The 19,214-nt window shown below is 39.1% G+C and overlaps 1 protein-coding gene across 1 annotated transcript in view; it reads right to left on the bottom strand.

The window, feature by feature from the left end:
• The window catches only part of LOC143562918 (uncharacterized), a 63,488-nt gene extending 55,285 nt beyond the window's left edge, over positions 1-8,203 (bottom strand). The window contains exon 1 of the mRNA XM_077050611.1: positions 8,198-8,203. The gene's annotated coding sequence lies outside the window, so the exon portion shown is untranslated. The remainder of the gene's footprint in view (positions 1-8,197) is intronic.
• Positions 8,204-19,214: the final 11,011 nt, after the last annotated feature.

The following is a 19,214-nucleotide window of genomic DNA, read 5'->3' as shown; positions in this document are numbered from 1 at the left end:
AGTTCCTCCTAGACTTTTTGCATTCACGGGACCGAAGAGATCCATGTGAAGCAATTCTAGAGTACTGGCAATTGAATTGACTTTCTTGGTGAGATGGGATTTCTTGTGCTGCTTTCCCTTCTTGCACGCTATACATTTATCTTCAAAATATTCTTCAAGTGAACGCCCAGCACAAGTCCATTCCTGACAATGTGGTTCATCTTCCGAAGATGAATGTGCCCCATTCTCCTATGCCACAATTCGGACTCTGATTCACTTGCTTTTGTCATAAGGCATGATTCTGCCGTGGCCATTTCAGTTGATCTCATATCCATAATATATGTATTTCTTTCACGTGGAGCCTTCATCACATTCCACTCCTCTGGTATCTGAAAACCAGGTTTCAACACGATCGCCTCATTCTTTGTAAAATGAACGGTGTACTCCTTATCACAGATCTGCGATACACTCAGCAGATTGTGCTTCAACTCTTCTACAAAGTTAACCTTCTCCAAAGTCATCTTTCCGTTTGACACCGTTCCCATTCCAGTAATCTTGCCACCACTTTCACCGGCAAAGCTCACTCTCCCTCCTTGAACAGGTTTCAAATCGTGTAACAAGTATTTGTTACCCGTCATGTGCCGGGAACAGCCGCTATCTACAACCCAAAGATTGTTGGCAGCCCTGTTCAACTGTTCCTGCACAATAAAGCAAAAGATTAGAATTTAGGGACCCAAGACCAATTGGTCTTGGATCTATACATCCCAAACTTTGGCTTTCCAAAGTTAGTATCTCGATAATTCCTGTAAGTCCTATTAGGAAACCTCCTTAAAGATTGATTGTGAGGCCTACCAAACCTTTGCGAATTGAAAGAATTATAACTTGTGGTTTGGTTATTAGCAGTGTAAAACTGAGATTTGTTTCTATGAAAACCTGAATTATTCACATTTTTGAATTTTAAGTGGTTTTCATTTTTAGCAGCACGAAAATTACTATTAGGCTTATTCTCAGCTTTAGTAGGCCTTACACCTCTGAATCGCTGCTTCAGAGGGCAATTTGCAACAAGATGTCCTAATTGATTACATCTAAAACAACACCTATGCTCAACTTTTTTATCAACCAGTGTTTTAGATGTCGAGGCTATATTACCGCCCGTTCGTCTCACATATGGTGGAACGTACGGGTTTAGTGGAGTACTCCTTTTATTTGTTTTATCTTTTTCTCCACTCTTGGGTAACACAACCTCCTCTTTTGCCTTACCAGACTCGGATGACTTATCCGAATCTGACGAGACTGGACTTTGATCAGAAATTTCAACACTTGAAACAGGCGAACTTGTTTCGCCTCTACTAACATTTGGTTCTTTAACAGTTACTTTAATCGGCACTGTCTGAGCAACCTCAAAGTCAACAGATTTCTGAACACTAGGGTTAAAAGTGTAATTGTGATTGTACGGTGGTGGAACCTCATGATAACCGATTCCTCCTCTCTTAGCAGAGGAACCTTGATCACTAACAAGGTGATCAAGAATAGCAGAGGAATTTCTGAACTGCTCCAGTTTTCGATTCAGTTCCACCACTTTCACCTGGTGGTCAGCAATCTGTTTTTCTCTCTCAGCAATTAGTTTGGTCTTTTCTTCCAAAACTTCATAGCTTAAATCAATCACTTCAATTTTTTCAGCAAGTTTTGTTTTTAGACTTTTAACATCTTTTTCACAAGCTTTTATTTTAATTTTATAATTATTTTCTCTTGATTTAATAAAGTGATGATCTTCTTTTAAGGTTTTAAATTCAGCATCCAACCTAACATACTGATCGGTTATGGTTGCTAGTTGCTCAGACAAGTTCTCACATTTTGAACAAGTTGGTTTAGAACATACCTCGGAGAGCTGGTCATTAACGTCTGCCATAAAAGCTTTTTCTTCTCCGGTAACCTTCTCACTTTCTTCAGTTTCAACCTTTGCCAAATTTGCCTGCTCAAAAGTTTCTTTAGACAGCAGGTTCCAGTTGTATTCACCATCTTCTCTGGACATCATGGCACTATAATCTTTTCTACCCTCACTTTCCTGTGGAGACCTACCCTGACTTCGTTCCACACGCTCATTCCTGCATTCTTTTGCAAAGTGACCGTTTTGTTGACAATTGTAGCATCTCACCTTTGCCTTGTCAAACCCCGGCTTTCCACCGACAAACTTCCTTCCCGTCTTTCTCATAAACCTCTTTACTCTTCTCACGATCATGGCCATTTGCCATTGTAAATCCATTTCTTCCATATCGTCAGCATCAATCTGATCGTAATCTTCATCCAACATAGCTGGATCAACAATCTTCCCTTGAATGTAGTTCTCATAGGAAGCAATGAAAGAAGCATAGAGACCAAACTGCTCTTCAGCAGACTTGACACTCATAGGCATCTTGGAGTAGTTGTTGCTGGGAGAACTTGGAGAGCAACTACTCTTGCTTACCTGGGGTTGAGAACCACTCGATCCAGCTGCTACATAGCAAACATCCCCATTTGTGTTAACTGACACATGCCCCTCATGTGATGAGTTGGGGCCCGACTCTCCCTTTGTGTAGTAGGCAGCAGATTCAGTCTTTGATCCTGAGCTAGTGTTGACTTTAGCTCCATACATACCTGGATCTTGAACCTGATCCATAGGTGTCTCTTTTCTGACCATGTTAAGCTCAAAGGTTCTGAGCTTGTTGACTGCCGTTTCAAGATTATATGTGGGAAAGTCCTTGTCTTCCCTCATCAGCACAGTGTACATCTCCCATTTTGGTGGGAGAGCATCTAGAAGCTTCTCAACTATTTCTTCTTCTCGGTAGGAAATTGAATAGTTGCTCAATTCAGTCATTAGATGGTAATATCGAGTGATAATATCATCTAAGGATTCATTCTTCAAATACTTGAAGACTGAGAACTGGGTTTTGAGCAATTTTATCTTTGAAGCACGGATTCCTATATTCCCTTCAAATCTGTTCTCAAGAGCTTCCCAAAGCTCTCTTGCTGACGTATACTTTCTGAACGTATGAAGGATCTCTTGAGGAAGAGCCATAGTAATAGCAGCATGAGCCTTGCTCTCGGCCTCATACATCTTTTTCTCTTCTTCTTCCATTTTACTATACTTTTTAATTTGATCACGACCTTCATACTCCATAACTGGTGGAATATAACCATCCTGGATGCATACCCACATCTTCGCATCCTGGTATTTGACGTATTGTATAAATCGATCCTTCCATGCAACGAAATCGGTTCCCTTCAGCAATCTTGGGGCCTTGGTAGCTGACCCTGCTTCAACTTCCATCTTCACTAACTCAGAGATGTTGATTGACGACATCTTTCCCGAAAAGTAAGAAACCTGAAAAATTAAGAAATTTTTTTTTTTATATTAAAGTACTGTAGGCGAAGTTACGGATAACTTCGCTTGAAGTAGGCGAAGTTGTAGAGAACTTCGCTGAAGAACTTCGCTGACGAACTTCGCTGATAACACTGCTGATTAACTTCGCTGATTCTTAACTTCGCTTGAGGTAAGCGAACTTAAGAGGTAGGCGAAGTTGTAGAGAACTTCGCTTGAGTTAGGCGAACTTGAGAAGGTAGGCGAAGTTGTGGATAACTTCGCTTAACCTTATATCTTCGCCGAAACCCTACGCACAGTGGCGGCAACTTCGCCTGATGAACACGGAAGATATGCAGATCTGTAAATCGGATTTTAACGAGGTTTTTGACGGTGTAAAGGCTTGAACACGGTGGTAGGAGGTAAGAATGATCAAAAACACAGAAAACACGTCCCGCGAATAGTCGAAACGGGACGATTTCTACACCCGCGTGAATATCCCGAACCACACAATCGAGCAAAAGCTCTGATACCAATTGTAGGTTCCCTGGACGAATCACACGAGATATCTCGATCTACTCAGGTGCGGAATCCCTGCGTAGATCGTTACGAGCGTAGAAAGCAAACCAAACAAACACACACGAATAAACCGAAACACGTTATATATTAATAACCGAACTCACGTGATATGAATCACTGATACAGACTCTCGATTAACTCAACCGACTAACTTAACGATTAACCGATTAACCAACACAAAACAACCCGTAACCTATATATAAATACACGACAACTTCGCCTGATATGTTCAGGCGAAGTTGTCCATAACTTCGCTTGTTCAACAAGTTCGCCTAGGCGAACTTGTTAACAACTTCGCTTGAACAAAAACATAAATAACATTACAGACTCGATTACAGACACTAGACTATGAACTACTGACATTTATGCACCAACACTCAAGAAGGGAATAACTGTAAACGGTGAACACAACCGCATTAAGGTGAGTTTCTAGCCCCACTTCCTTGTTATGTTTTCGGGGCTGTGTGCATACTCGATGTGATATTTAATACACTTACCTGAAATGGTAAGTGTATGCCTTGTATGATTTATATATGATGATTGCTTGACGGTGCGTGAACGATCTTCGGATATTGCATGTACCGTCAGGTGGTAGCTAAAGATGTGATTACCATGTATGATGTAAGATAAGATGCAAGTATGAATATATATGATGTATTCATAATGTACGTATGATATGTTAATGGTACGTGAACGCTCTTCGGAGATTGCACATATTGTCAGGAAAAGTAATTAAGAACAGGTATAGTATGAAGCTATGGAAGAAAGGGCACCGGACCATAATAATATCCGAGGATGAAGGTGACCGGACCTTAATAATATCCGAGGGTGGAGGGTACCGGACCCTAATAATATCTGAGGTATGTAGGGTGAAACGCCCTTTATAGCGTATGGTTAGATATGAATGTGTATGGACGAATGCTGATCATGATTTGTATGTAATGCGTACCTTCGGGCACATATATGTGTATGAAAAGTATGTTATGTGATTAACTAGAACTCACTCAGCGTAGCTGACTTTTAGTATGCACGCAGGCAAATAGGCTGAGGCAGCTCGCGTGACTGAAGACACATGGCATGGAATCAAAGATACTGGCATCTCGAAGAAATGTTGTGATGTTTTAAAGACTATGTTTCGTTTTAATTGTCTACGAATGTTTTATAAGACATGATTTGATGGTTATGCAAAATGTTATGGTTGAAGTTTTATTATTCCGCGAAAGTTTTTATTAACTCTGATATTTAGAACTGCGTTTATGAGTAAATCCAACACTAAAGTAGGGCTACCGGTAACGGGGCCTTACAATTTTCAAACATTTTATAAAATAGAAATACTTATATATATATATATAGGAAAATTGGCTTTTATAGGTCCCAACTATTGCCTTTTGGTCATTGCCGGTCCCAACTAATGAATTGGTCACTGATGGTCTCAACTTTTAATGTATTTGTTTCTAAATGGTTCGCGACCAACAGAATCCTAACGCCGTTAGTTTAAGGTCACCGGAAAAACATTTTTGGCCGAGAAAGTCAATTTTTTTTGCCAGAAAACACCACCTGAACACCGCCACCACCACCAATTAACTCACCGCCAACCAACCACCATCACTTAATCACCATCAACTAATTCTGACTATGTTTCTTGGGTTCCGGTGACCTTATTAATTAGGGCTTTTACTAGAAAAACGTTCCTAAAGGTACGATGCAACGTTACCATGATGTTTGGGACAAAACTGTTGAGTTTTCGGGAAAAAGGGTGTGTTTGCCGAACAAAAACGTTTTTCCAGTGCCCTCGCGTTAGAATTCTGTTAGTTGCGGACTGTTGGGAACAAATACGTTAAAAGTTGGGACCGTCAGTAGCCAATTCGTTAGTTGGGACCGGTAGTGACCAAAAGACGATAGTTGGGACCAATAAAAACCAATTTTCCATATATATAATATATATAGGTGACAATAAGAGAATTTCTAAATGAGTAATTCAATTATAGGAAGGTTACCATCTAAGATTAATAATCCACTCCATTCTTCCTTAATGATTATTAAGTAAACATGTGATAAACTTGCCTAATAATATATGATAGAATAGTATCTCATTTCTAAATGAACATATTTTATGACATAAAAGAAAGTAGCATACGTATTTTCAAGTCCGTCCTTGCTTAATCTCATACTACCAAGAGAATGTGTATTTAAGTTGAACGATTAGGATTGACTTCGATTTCTCAAATACCAATCCTAACAACTTCAGGTGATTGTAGTTAACTCACACAACTTCCCCTTGGTTGATTTGAATAGGTTATAATTACACATTCCATTAACATATGATTTCTTTAACTTGAATGATAACCTAAGCAATCATGTTAACAATGTTATTTCAAAATTATCAAAACTAGAGAAATAGATCATAACTTATATCTCATCATTTCTAAGTACAATATAGGGATCCATGTTTTATCTTGAATAAGTTATCAAAGTATTCTTCTTACCATTTTTTAGTCTCCAAGAACATGAGTGAATCATGAATGATTAGTAATCATCAACCTTGATGTATTGAGTTAAAGTGATAAAACATTTCTTCATTAAAGGATAATTTCAAAATAATCATGTACTTTACCAAACTAAATCACATGTTCAAAATAATCATCGAGTAAAACAAAGCTTCTTCATAGATTTTAGATGGTAAATGGAGTTTAGCTCATAATGAGCATGGTTATGAATATCAAAAGAGATGAAGATAACAAATACATGATCAAACTTGATCAATCTAACCAAATGTTGGATGAATCTTCGTTCTTCAGTGGTGATGGATGATGATGCTAATGGATGGTGATGATGATAGACTCTAAGCATTCAAACTCTCCACAAGATCTTCAATATGAGTGTAATGTGGGTGTTTTTATAAGAGAAACCCGTATAGGGGTTTTCTTCATGCACACCAATGAGTGCATCATGCTCCTCTATTTATAGGCTGTCTGGGCACTCAGGCACGACCCCGTGCTTCATGAGGCATGCCCCCGTGTCCACGTGTCTAGTCACATTGAATGCTCTGTCAGATCGTACATGCTGACTCAGCACGGGGCCGTGCTTCCTAAGGCATGGCCCCGTCCTTGTGGTCTTTTGTTATATTTCTTTTGACTTTTCTGAAGGTGACTATGGACTTATGCTTCCTGAGGAATGGCCCAGTGTCCACGTGTCCAGTATTTTGTCTTTTCTTGCACAAGAAAGCATGGGGGAGTGTCCAGGGAGGTATGAGGGCGTGTAGAGTTTTTTTTGGGTTTTCTTTCATTTTTCTTCATCTTTTCTCTTGTTTCTATGTTTAAGGTTTGGGTTTACCTGAAAATACATTTTAATATTATAAGTAGATGTTTGAGCTATATTATTTGATGGAAGTTGCAATTTTTAGAGATTATTTGATGCTAAAAAGATGTATATTTTTATATACATTAGGGAGGAATGGAACATATTGGTTCATCTAACAGAATGAGGTGTTTGAACTAGCTAAGGAATTAAATGATGGTTGGGATGAAGAGGAAAAAGAACAAGTAAATCAGAGAGGTTCTAGGTTTGTGAACAGAAATAGGGTTAGACATGGTATTGGAAGGAATAGAGTTAACATAGTTGACAAAATTGACAGAGGTTAGGGTATTCAAGTTAATAGAGGAGGATCGGTAAACAGAGAGGAGCAAAGGAGAAATATCGCAGCCCTGGTTCAAGGTGTTAACAGTCGGTTCAGACTGGTTATTTCATATGCTGCCTCCCCGATAGTCCCACATGTGCGTATACCGGGACAACGAACCTTCGGTTCTCGTCCGTCTTTCATTAACTATGTGCCTCCTTTTCACGGTATGGATTAAGAGGATTCCTATTCTCATTTTTCTTAGTTTTCGGCTATTTGTGGGTGAACTGGTGATGGTATGTTTGATAAAGCACAAAGCAAAAGATTGCCCCGAGTATGAAGATGAGGAGGAACCCGAAGAGGTTAACTATGCTTATTAGGATTCCAAAGGCCAAGGGTTTAACTCAAGCACATATCACCCCGTCATGAGGAACCACGCGATCTTCAAATACGGGAACGCGACCACTCAGTTAAACCCTAACTTTCAGGGATCTAGCCAGAACCAATAGTAGGGAAATTACCGCCAAGGTGGTTATCAACAGGGTTCATATAATTAGAACAACGACCAGGGTTATAAAATAAATGGCTACCGAGGTAAAAGTTCATCTGGTGTCGAGAATCAGGACCAACAGAAATGGTCCTAGGATAATTCAGACGAGTCTGTGCACTCGAAAATAATATGGGACACCCCGAAACAGTTCAAATTAAGGGATAAATATTTAGAAGCGACGACAAAGCAGGTTGGTCGGCTCTCCTCAGACATGACAAAGTTGCAGAAAAGTGTAGGTCAGCTACCGAGTGACACCACGATAAACCCGCATCATTACAGTTCGAGCTTAAAGAAACGCGTTAACCAGGTAAGTATATTAAAACGTGGGAAAATTTATGATAACAAAGTTGGACTTCCACCACCATTGGTTGAGGGGGGGGGTGGTGGAAGAAATTGATGAAAATGTCATTAGTGATGACAAACGAGAACCGGGTTTATTTAACTGAACCTAATAAAACTGAAAATAAAACTAACAAACTAGTTTTGAGAGATGACACCACCGATCCTAAGGGCAAGGGGAAGGTGAAAACCGTACCCTATCCTGATGTGTTGTCGGTGCCATCTAAGGCGAATATGGCAACTAAACAGGGCCCACAACAAGAGGAGATGTGGGAAACATTTAACGAATTTAAACTAACATTCCCAATTAGCTGCCATAAAACAAATTCTCGCCTATGCTAAGTACCTGAAAGATTTGTGATCACAAAAGAGGAATCATAAAATTCCTAAACAGATAGATTTTACCTATAACATGAGTGCAATTCTTTTGGGTGCTCTTCCACCTAAGTTACAAGATCTGGGAGCGCATATTATACCGATTCAAGTGGGTGATTTTAAAATGACACATGCACTGCTAGATCTTGGATCTAGTATTAGTATCCTCTTGGGAAGTCTATACGATCAATATGACTTCGGTCCGCTTCAGGCATTCGCCACCACCGTCCTTCTAGCTGACCATACACATAAACTTTCCTGAGAAAACTGAATGATGTGATTGTTAAGGTGAAAGATTTTTTTATTTCCAAGTTGACTTTTTCGTCGTTTACTATATTTCGGGTGATAGGACCAAATAGCTCACGGTCTTACTCGGTAGGCCATTTTTAGCTACAGAAATGCCAACATTAATTGCAGAAGTGGTACAGTTTACATGAAATTTGTAACTATAAGCTTAGATTGAATCTTTTAACACATGTAAGTAATTCTCCGGTTGATGATGAGAACTTTATGGTTGATGTTATTGACGAGTGACTTCTGATATACAACTCTGTCGTGAACACGGATGGCACAACGGAGATGTTCTTTATGTTTGACATGTTATAGATGGAAACTGATATGAAAATGGAGGAGGAAGAAATGAAGCTGGAAATTGCAGTTGTAAGAGGAGATCGACCACCATTGCCTGTTCATGTGAAGCCACTACCCAAGAAGATTGATATCGGGTTGAAACCTTCTTTATAGGAGGCATTAAAAGTCGAGCTGTCGGAACTACCAAAACATTTGAAATATGTTTTTCTCGGTAAGAACGAAACTCTACCTATTATTATTGCTTCTAATTTGTCTTTTGTACAGGAAAGTGCTCTACTGGAGGTGCTGGTTGCAAAAAAGGAGGCTATCGGGTGGACCGTGCAGATCAGAAAGGGATTAGTCCCTCGATTGTCATGCACAAAATTCTCATAGATTCGGATGTCAAACCCACACATGATGCTCAAAGGATGTACACAGAGGTAGTGAAGAAGGAGGTGCTGAAATGCTCGATGCAGGTATCATATTTTCAATCTCTGACAACACGTGGATTAGCCCAATTTAGACTGTACTGAGGAAGGCAGGCATCCAAGTCGTCAAGGAAGACTCAGGTAATGAGGTAGCCACCCGATCGGTAACCGGGTGGAAGATTTGTATTGATATCGGAAGCAGAATGCGGCTACATCGAAAGATCATTTTCCACTTCCATTTACTGATCAGATTGCAGAGAAGCTATTAGGTCAGATTTTTTATTGTTTTCTAGATGGTAATTCAGGTTATAATCCGATAGCTATTCATCCTGAAGATCAAGAAAATACTATGTTTACTTGCACGTATGGCACTTTTAAATTGGGCGACTGCCATTTATGTAACGCCCTCGCCACCTTTCAAAGGTGTATGATGAGTATCTTTTCATATATGGTGGGGAGTCTTTTGAAATCTTCATTGATGATTTCTCTAATTTTGGCAAGTCTTTCTAGTCAGGTTTAAATCACCTTGAAACAGTTTTAAAAAGATGTGTTAAAACTAATTTGGTTCTTAGTTGGGAGAAGAGTCATTTCATGGTCCAAGAGGGAATTGTTTTGGTCCATGTGGTTTCGGGTCGTGGGATAGAGGTAGGTCATGCTAAAGTGCAAGTTATTGCAACTCTACCTCACCCCACGAATGTCAAAGGCATTAGATCATTTTTGGGGCGTGTCGATTTTTACAGACGATTTATAAAGGGTTTTAATGATATCACAAAACCCTTATGTAATTCATTATTAAAAGATGCCCTATTTGACTTTAATAATGAATTTGATAAGGTCTTTGATATCTTGAAACAAAATTAGTTGAAGCCCAAATTTTGCACACCTAATTCGAACTTACCTTTTAAAATAATGTGTGATGCGAGTAATTATGCGGTTAGGGTTTTGTTGGGTCAATAGGTTGAAAAAAACCCGCTTCCATATACTATGCAAGTAAAACCCTCTCGGATGTTCGATTGAATTACACCACAAACAAGAAGTTGTTACTAGCAATAGTATATGGTCTAGACAAATTCCGGCCTTATATATGGGGTAATAAAGTTATTATATATTCTGACCACTTTGATGTCAGGTACCAGTCATGGAAAAGAGTGCAAAACCGAGGTTGATCAAATGGGTTTTTCTCATACAAGAATTTGTTCTAGAGATTAGGGATAAGAAAGGGTGTGAGAGTGTTGTTGCTGATCATTTGTCCCGAATCATGGTGAAAGAAGGAGATGAGGACGGGCCCAGTAGTGAGTCCTTCCCAGAAGACAGATCATGGCGGTGTCCCAAAATTCTTGGTTTGCTCAGATTGTCAATTTTAAAGTTTTAGTTGTTACACCGGAGCATTGGCCAAGGAGGTAAAAGAAGAACTTGATGCCACAACCGAGAAGTTGTTACTAGCAGTAGTATATGGTCTAGACAAATTCCAGTCTTATATATGGGGTAATAAAGTTATTATATATTCTGACCACTTTGCTGTCAGGTACCGGTCATGGAAAAGAAGGGTGCAAAACCGAGGTTGATCAAATGGGTTTTGCTCCTACAAGAATTTGATCTAGAGATTAGGGATAAGAAATGGTGTGAGAATGTTATTGCTGATCATTTTTCCCGAATCATGGTGAAAGAAGGATATGAGGACGGGTCTAGTAATGAGTCCTTCCTTGAAGACAGATCATGGCAGTGTCCCAAAATTCTTTCTTTGCTCAGATTGTCAATTTTAAAGTTTTAGGTGTTACACCGGAGCATTGGCCAAGGAGGAAAAACAAGCACTTGATGCCACAAGCTAAAAAATACATTTGGGATGACCGAGATTTGTTCAATATTGGTGTAGATCAGATGATCAGACGTTACATACCTGAGGAGGATGTTTAGTAAGGCTCCGATACTAGTGCCCTACATTGGGTGTTGGATTTACTCATAAACACAGTTCTAAATATCATAGTGAATTAAAACTTTTTGCGGAATAAGTAAAAGTCAACCATATATTCATAACCACCAAATCTTGTCATAATAAACATTCACTTGTCTTAACAAATCAAACATAAATAAAAAAATCATCATAACATTCCTTCTCTTCAGATGCCAGCCTCTTCAATTCATGCCATGTGTCTCCCTCAAACCAGTTGTTTTAACCTATTTTCTTGCATGCATACTAAAAGTTAGCTACCCTGAGTGAGTTCTAGTTAGTCAGACAACATACATTTCATTCATGTGTGTATATATACGTATCCATAGACACATATAAGTCACTTAACCTTCTTATCTTTCATACATACATACATTCATACTTTAGGCTTTATACTTACTTTCTTTCATACTTTCATACATACATTCTTTCATACTTACATACTTTCTTGTTTTAGCCTACTAATACATACATAATTACTTTTATGTTTTAAAGAGTGTTTCGCCCTATAACCTCACATATATTATTAGGATATGCCACCCTACTTTCACTGATATTATTAGGGACTGCTACCTTACTTTCGCAAATATTGTTAGGGCCCGCCACCCTACTTTCACAAATATTATTAGGGTTTGCCACCCTCCTACCATACAATCATTCATACATTTCTTTATATATATAATAATATACATATCTACATACATACTCTTACCCTCTCTATGTATTTAATTAACATTCATAAGGCGTACACTTACCACTTAAGGTAAGTGTATTAACTAAACATATAGGAGTATACACATAGGCTCGAAAACATAAACAAGAGAAGGGGAAAGAAACTCACATGAATCATGTTTCTCTCGTAGTTTACTGTAACACCTCTACAAAGTTACACATGACAAATTCTTTAACAATTATAAACATCACTTAACTACTCTTAACCAGGTTATATTTATGGGTTACTAAAACCCCTAGCTAACGAGGTCCGGGGGCAGTGCTCCTAGCAGGGTCAAAGGGCAGAGCCTTTAGCTGGGGTTAAGATTGGAAAAAAATTAATTTCGTTAATAAGACTTTATAAAAAATTCATAGAAAAACGAATCGAATCGAATTTGTGCAAACGAATCGAATCGAGTTTGGGCAAACAAATTGAATCGAATTATGAAATATGAAATGAAACAAATCGAATCGAGTTTGAGAAAACGAATTGAATCAAATTCTGAAAAACGAATTGAATTGAATTTGGTCAAATGAATTGAATCGAATTATGTAAAACGAATCGAATCAAATTTTTATAAATTCGATTCAAACCGGGTTTTCCTAATCTTTGGTTATAAACATGTTCTTTCAACACTTTATGAATGTTTATCAATATAACGGGTTTTAATGACTTCACCTATCAGCTCTTACACAGTTCGAACATCTCCCATTCGTCCCAAATCACACCCAACAACCAGTTTACGAAAAATTTTGGGTTTTTCTCACATTATATGGTCCGATTTCCCTAGTATCAAATCTATAGGCAAACATACATATAACACATAACCTTTATATCAAAAAATTACCTCTTTGGATCCCAGTTTTATTTCAGATCTAATTTAGCACTTGAATTTGGACGCGATCCTTGTTTCACGTTTGTTTAGGTGAAGATCTAACACAAACACTCCTAGGTTTGGATTGGATCTGAATCCGGATGGAAGGGGAATGTTTGTGTGTGTTTTTTGAGTGTGTATGGAGGCTAGGTGATGAAATGAGGGCTTTAGGGTTTATGAGAGGTTTAAGGATCTTTAAACACCCCCAAGCCAATATAATTGAGGCCAATCACCATCTTTTAATCCATCTTTATATTCCAAACTCACACTCTATTATTATTATTATTATTGTTATTACTTAATCTATTAATACACCATTATGTAAACAAAATTTTTTTATTTATTATTATTAAAAGTAATATGTTACATGTTCAAGCCATGTTGGAACACGTTCCCTTGTCCACGTGTGGGGGTAACATAGTAGCCAGAAAACTGCTAGAAAAGTCATCACGAGTAGCCTTTTTGGCACTCGTTTTTTAAGGATGTTCACGAGTTCGCGACACATTGTTTAAAGTGTCAACAACTCGGGAGCATTTGTAAAATGGACGAGATATCCTTGAACCTGATCCTCGTAGTTGATATTTTTGATGTTTGGAGGATCGACTTCGTGGGCCAATTCCCAAGTTCATACAATAACTTATACATCCTAGTGGCCGTCGATCCTCGTAGGCGATTGCCACTAGGACCGATGATTACCTTTCCATTTGTAACTATGTGTAAACCAATATTTTCTCGAGATTTGGAATCCCCCAAACCATCATTAGTGATGGGGGTCCCATTTCAAAAAATTTAAATTCGGGAAGTTTCTTATACGATATGGGGTTGATCATAGGATAGCAACTTCTTACCACCTACAACGAGGGGACAAGTTCAGGTATCCAATCGGAAAATTAAACAGATTTTACAGAAAACAGTTCAAAAAGACTGGAAGGATTGGTCAACTAAGTTGACCGATGCTTTGGGGGCCTACCGGATGACTTATAAATCACCGATTGATTCTACTCTTAATAGACTTGTGTATGAATATAATTGCCATTTACCGGTCGAAATTTCATAAAGAGCTTATTGGGCCACTAAACAGGTTAACACGAGTTATGATGTTGCAGGTAAAGCTAGGAAGATTGCTTTGTGTGAGATTGAGGAGCTAAGAGAAGAGGCATACGAGTGTGCATCGGCATACAAGGCCATTATGAAGAAGGTCCAGGATGCAAAGATCTAGTTAAAGAACTTTATGGATGGTAAAAGAGTTTGGCTCTAGAACACAAGGCTCTTCCCGGGTAAGTTAAAGAGTAAGTGGACGGGCTCGTATTTGATTGTTCGAATTGGGAACCAAGGTCAATACGAGATAGAAAACTTTGATGACCATGCGAGGTATGTAAGTCCCAATGAAGGATCTTTCAATTTGATATCACATAAACCCGTTGTTAGGCGGAATCTAACAACGGATTGATTCAGTATTAACACGAACAAGCACAATAAAACACACAAGATGGCTTCAAAACACACGATATATTCAACGTCGGGTGCTTAAGCCCTTAACAATGATTACAGTGATAATGATAATGTACTCTCTCGTGTCTCACTGTCTACCAATGACAAACACTATAATAACTAAGTTACATCATATATATATATCACACCAACAAACCCTAAGCCCAAACCATACACTAAGCCCACCGAAATCAATAGATTTTGGTGTGTTGCAATATAGCCCAAACACATTAAGCGTAAACCATTAAGTATAGCCCAACAATATCCCCATTGGTTTACCTCTTGATCATTACTCGTGTTCGAGAACTTTAGCGTCAGCTTCCTTGTAAGCGCCTGCCAATAAACCTGTTCTATGATTGACCCCACCATTCTAGTATACTCCTTAGCAGCTGGCGTATATAGTGGTTCAACAATAATCTGAAAGCCGCTAAGGGTCTTAATGTCCTTTACACTAAACATCAATAAGTCTCTCGGATCAATAATACGGTGTTGTCCATTCTTTCGCCATATAATTATAGTAGCCGTCTCACCATCATACGTCCAAAACTTCACTTCATCAAGAGCACGGTCAGGAAATCTCTTGGTGATCGGTATGGACGTCACTTTTGTAGTCGGAGGCCACATCACATTCAACATCGGCTTGTTGGTATGAGGATCACGAACCCCCTTTTCTTTTTTAATAAAGGATTCAGTAGTAGGCATGTTGGGGAATCCTCTTTCAACCTGGTTGCTCAAGTAGTTCCAGAAATTTGTAGCTTTGGATCATGATTCAGGTTGTGGAAAGAAGCATTTATCAAATCACTCAAATCAACCTCTGTCCACGAACCAAGGTCTTTCATCTTCTTATAGTATTATGTGTTCCCAAATTTACGCTTGACCCACCACATTTACTTATCGATATCATAACCCTAAGAAATATACCCTGAGCGATCACTATACTTATCAGAAAAGCTATTCTTGAGTTCTACCACAAATTTCTCCGGATGCTCAGAAGACACAACATTCTGATTGGATTTCTTTCTGATAAGCATCTTCCTCTTTATCCTTTCGATCTACTCAGCGGTCTTTGGTGGAGCGGATAAGTATTTCTCCAGTTGCGCAGACGTATCAATGGTTGAGACAAGGCGCAAACTGGAACCGCTATCTACAGGAGCATCTTGATTATCACCAGTTATCTTTTCACCGCTATCATCACTACCTTTAAAATCATCACCAAATTGACTAACAACCTTTTGTTGGAGGTCAAAATATTAAGCTGTAAGACCACCCATGCTTTCTTGAAGCTCTTGAATCTTTGAATCTTTATCAGTGTTGCTAGCTTCAAGTTCTTGAATTTGTACATCCTTCCCCACAGAGTCTTGCTCAAGCTCAAAGACTCTGGGTTGTAAAGCATGTACGTCGACAGGTTCGACTTCTAAAGCAATCCCTTTGACATTGTCTTGTATAAATTTGTCTTGCATGGCAAGGATGTGAGCAATCTTTTCAGCAGTACATGAGCTTTCATGACCAGTCGGATCAGACGATCCAAATGGTTCAGTGGTAGACTGGATATAGGCTTCAAACTCAAGAACTTGTATAATGTCATCAAAGATTTTATCTTGATTTTGATGGGCTTTAGTAGACGGGCCTTGTTCAGTTTGAGCTTCAATAGTGACGAGCTCAGTAGGTGTTGGTTGAGTGGTTGGTACAAGATCACTAGCCAGCACACCTGATCTTGGATATTTCATTCGTTGTTTACGTGAAATAAGATCGGTGGCTGGCTCTTCTTCAGTATCATCTTCATCATGTGTCACAACAACTGATTGAGTAGGCTTCAATGCAGGCAACTGGAGCTTCTCTTTGAAAATCTTAAAATCTTCAATTTGTTCAGCAATAGGTACAGAGTGTTGTATGTGGTGTTCAGTCTCCAAATGTTGTGATGGAGAACTATCAGATTCATCATCAGAAATATTCTCAAAGGTAGTTGTAGGCCTTTGAACAGGAACAACATGTTCCTCAACAACAGTAGTGTTGGTGCATTTTGTGACCGTCGCTATGCAATTCTGATCAGCGAAAACGAAGGACGAAGTTATTCACAACTTCGCCTACCTCACAAGTTCGCTTATCTCAGGCGAAGTTATCTGTCAGGCGAAGTTATGGACAGGTGAAGTTATGGACAGGTGAAGTTATGAAAAGGCGAAGTTGACTTTTAGGCGAAGTTGACTTTAGGCGAAGTTAAAAAAAAAAAAAAAAAAAAAAGTTTTTGTAGTTTTCGTCTGTATGGCCAGGTGTACACGATTATTGTGAGACCGAAGACGTTGTTCCGTCAACGAGTGAAACTTGTTATCTCTTGGTCTTACGTGTGAACAAATACGTGTCAACTCTGGATTTGGAGTTGAGGTTGTGAATGGGATAATGATTGATACTGGATATTGACACATATTTGGGTGTTTGTGGGCAATGAATAGTTGTTGTTCGAGGTTGACCAACTGAAGAAAGTCAAATTGAAATGATGGTTTTCGTCATTACTGGATTGCGGTCAGAGCATATTATTTATGTTATTTTCAAGGCGTTCGAGAATTGGATCCTGAAACGTGATGCTTATTTATTAAAGTGAAAATTCTGGAACAAGTTGGATTTAATCGGGAATTAAAGTGTTTATGTTCTTGATCGTTATCCCTGGTGATTGAAGATGCTTCGGATTAATTAATGGTCATGTGTGTTAGATTCTGTCAAGGTGGTTTTGTGATGAAATTGATCACTTGATGTTGAGTAGTTGAAGATTAAACCTTATCGTATGCCGACGTGTTGGTGAAGTTGTGGAGGGAGCCCAACTTCACGTGTTGGTGAAGTCAGAAGGACTCACGTGATTGGTTGAGATGATCAATTAGGCACGGGGATGCATGCATTTCAAAGACCTCAATCTATAATGACGGAGAAGCTTACACTGAAGGGGAGATCTGATATGGAAGACGCTGGGTGATTGGTAGATTTGTGAAGCTACAAGACAGTTTCAGACACGGCTGGTTGAAGAGCAAACAGAAGATCATCAGTTAAGAGGGAGTCTGTTGGTGCATATTTTGTAACAGATGATCTTTTGTGTTTGTTAGAATTGAGAGCAACGGTCAAAGGGGAGTCTATTGGTGCATTTTGTGACCGTCGCTATGCAATTCTGATCAGCGGAAACGAAGGACGAAGTTAGAACAACTTCGCCATAGGCGAAGTTGTAACAACTTCTGCGAACAACTTCGCCTTAGGCGAAGTTATAACAACTTCGCCTACAGGCCCAGGCCCGTGAAGTTGTTTATATATATACATGTGTGTCTTGTTTAGGTTTAGTAATCCAGAAATTAAGAGTGTTTTTGTGATCAGTTTATTTGTCTAGAGAGAAACCGAGAGGGTGAGTCGTGTGGGACGACCCGAGGTAGAGCTCACCTCGGGTCGGCCGTTGTTTCTGTTTATGTTCGATATGTAACGTGTTTGGTTATTATATAAAAGATCTGCAGATGTGTTTATCCCATTCGTGTGTTTGTTCGTGTATGTGTTTGTGTGTAATCGTGTTCTTCGTCTTCTACACCAATAAACGAGTCTAGGAGGATTCCGCACTCCTAGACCTCATGCGGATCTCGTATCGATCGGCGACGCCCCGTGCTGGGAACCTACAAGTAGCACTAGAAACAGCAACAACAGCCTATGTTTCTGCAAATCTTCCAAACTTCACCAGCTGATGGAGTCCCTAATAGACTATTTTGGCCCTTTTTTCTCGACTACTTCATCAACCGAAAGGTATTGGGACCCATAGCCTTCAAACTGAGAGTCTCTACATATCTAGTCAAGTCAGGATAATGAGAATCAAAAATCATATGCCGAAAATCTAATACATTAAGAACATCTCATTCTTCTTCCCCTTGAGTTTGCTTATCATCTCATCGAACACAAACTTGGAGTAATTGTATTTCCAATCCATGATCAAAGCAACCACGCCAGACATTTGGGTGTGGTTAATCTCATTAGAACCCCTTTTTTGTCCTGAGACACACGTAAAGAAAGTGTGAATCAAGAACCTCCAGTATGGATGAAACAACTTCTTGATGGCTGGAGGGTAGGTTCTCTCGTATCCCATTCTTTGTACTATCTCTGCTACGGCTTTAGTAGAATATTCTGTAGGGTTATCAGGTTGATCACTAAACAACAATACATCATGAATAATAGCCTCAGAGACAACAATAGGCTTCTTTTGGATCTTTGATTCAATAAGAACAGCTCCCCCGACACCTCTTTGGTTAATAGATGCATGGTTCCAGAAATCAGTCATCATATTCTTACATATACCAGGATTTTCTCATAAAGCGTGAGAAATCTTGCACGCATTCAGCCCCACTATCATGGACTTGAACTCCTTGTGAGCTAGAGGAGGATAAAAAAGACATCCAACAA

Source organism: Bidens hawaiensis, unplaced genomic scaffold, assembly GCF_021521415.1.
Source record: "Bidens hawaiensis isolate Kalapana, Puna unplaced genomic scaffold, B.hawaiensis_p1.1 tig00000097_1, whole genome shotgun sequence".
NCBI lineage: Eukaryota > Viridiplantae > Streptophyta > Magnoliopsida > Asterales > Asteraceae > Bidens > Bidens hawaiensis.
The sequence above is the reverse complement of the archived record's forward strand: the minus strand, read 5'-3'. Positions and strand labels throughout refer to the sequence as shown.